Source organism: Nanorana parkeri, unplaced genomic scaffold, assembly GCF_000935625.1.
Source record: "Nanorana parkeri isolate BGI_ZX_2015 unplaced genomic scaffold, ASM93562v1 scaffold2409, whole genome shotgun sequence".
NCBI lineage: Eukaryota > Metazoa > Chordata > Amphibia > Anura > Dicroglossidae > Nanorana > Nanorana parkeri.
In genome coordinates, this window is record NW_017308677.1 from 50,415 (window position 1) to 52,804 (window position 2,390).

The following is a 2,390-nucleotide window of genomic DNA, read 5'->3' on the forward strand; positions in this document are numbered from 1 at the left end:
AAAAAATAATAAGATAAATAAATATTTAAAAAAAGTAAAAAAATTAATAAAAATAAAAAACTGAAAAAGTGATAAAAAAGTTTTTAAAAATATAATTAAAAAAATTAAAACCAACCCTGCAGCCCCGCCATCTGGTTGCCATTCTCTATTAAAGGAGAACTATGAGGGGGGGGAGGGGGTGCTTTTCACTCATAGTTCTAGCCGACCTGTGACAATGAGACTGTCACAGGTCGGCTCAGTAGATCGGGAGGTGAGCGAACACATACCGGCGTTCGCTCACCTCTCTATCCTGTCGCGGCTCTCTACCGTGACAGGGGGAGGGGCTGGATTCTCCGCTCCGATCCTCCAGCACTGACTGGCGGAACGGACGGAGTGGCTGTTGGACAGGAAGTGAAGGAAAATATCCCCGACGGGACACAAGTGGCAAAAAAGCCGTCAGGGGTTATAACCCTCCCTTGCTCTATCCAAAACTAAAAAAAAAAAAATTGGGCTTTGGTTCTACTTCAATGCAGCTCTGTAATCATTCATTTAACTTGATATCAGCCTCCAGCAGTCCCTGTGCAGCAGAGCTCAGACTCAGAGAGGAAGGAACAGCAACAGCCAATCTAGTGTGCTGCAATGGAAAGAGCATGCTGATATGGGGAGAGAGCAGAGTGACAGAGGTAAGAGCTGCTTCTCCTTTAACTGTCCAGTGAAGAAAAAAAAAAAAAAGTGCAACTGCAACAGCACAAAAATCAGGTCTCCCCCGTCAGACAGGGCTGTGCTGTGTGGTGGGGCTGTGTAAATCTCGGGATTGGATGGACAGAAATACAAATCAGCTCCCAGATATGTATTTTATCTGCATATTTCGCTGGTTGTTCAGCTTTAATCTTTATGAAGAAGGTAAAAAATCCCAAAAAGTTGGTGCCGCCTGTTACCGGAATTTTACTTTGTTATCATTCTACTCACCGTCTTCTCGTCATTCTCATCCGCAAGCAACAGGAAGACGGATTCCGATCCAGACCCCTTGTTGTAATTGGCGACGGCCTCCGCGACGAGTCCCGAGCGTCCGGCGGAACGCGCAGCCGGCGGCAACGAGGCCGAATGTACGACTGGAACCAGTGACAGAGCTACGAGAGCCCAGAGCCTGCCCTCCATCTCTCCGGTCTCTGCGCCCGCGCTATGGCTGGCGGCCGGCGCTCCCAGGAGGCTTTAGTCGCGCTGCTTTGTTGTCAGCTGCCGCCGGGAACAAACAAACGCTATGGCGATTGTTACGCCACTGGTACCGTGCAAAAGCTTTAGGCAGGTGTGCTGTGATGCTGTAAAGCGTGTGACAGGACAGTGCGGGGTCACTGTGGTGATTGGTGTGTTTGGTGCATAGGACTCTCGGCCAGAGGGGCTGAGAGGGTCCAGAAAACATATAGGGGGTCTACTCACTAAGCTGCCATAGGCAGCCGAGTCAATAAACGACCCGCAGTGGAGTGAGCCAAACGCTGTTCGGCTATTCACTTCAGGCTTGTACGGCTGATTTCAGCCGTATATCGACTAAAATCAGCCGTACATCGGATGGCTTCGCGTGGCTTCGGGTCGGCCGAACATGCTCAGCATGTTCGGCCGACCCAAAGTGCAGAAGGAGTTCGACTCAGCCGACCCAAACATCTGGATCGGCTGAGCCGAACCTCCGGAGAATGTCCCCTCCGCTGATTGACAGCACCAGTGGGCGGGTGCAATAGCTAATTTGCTATTGGCTATCGCAAATTGAAATAGCCAATAGGAATCTAGCTATGCATTCATATGCTGTTTTTTTTCTTATTCTGACGGCGGCCAACGGCCCCGATGTCAGAAAAAAACAGAGCAGGGAAAGGTTTACTCTGGCTCGTCGGGGTTAGGTGGGGCAACTGGTGGCGAGTAACTCTTAAGTCCGGGCTAGTAGCTCAGGACTTGAAATTTTAAGCCCCGAAGGGTGCACAGGACTCTTGTATGAGGACAATGTCTGCTGATTCCGGAGTTCAGCTTTAATCTGCAGCTCTGATTCTCAGGATCTCCGCGGATTGGAGTGACACCTCTGAGCCCTTTTCCTGTAAATACCTGAGTGCGATCCAAACCTCCGACACCAAACCTGAGAGGGGAATGAGCCGTTGGGTACACAAAGCTGAGCTGGATGTGTGAGGCGGGATTGTCGGAGGTAACCATGCGTGTCCCATGTACACAGGCCGGTCCCTCCCGGGGAAGGTTCCATGAGAAAGCCGAACACAATATTTCTGCAAAGTGATTTTTCACTCTGAGGATCTGATTCCCCCGTGTGACTCCAATTGCCCCCTCTGTGTCTCCTCTGCTCCCCCCTGTGACTCCAGTGTGCCCCCCTGTGTCTCCTCTGTGCCCCCTCTGTGTCTCCTCTGCTCCCCCCTGTG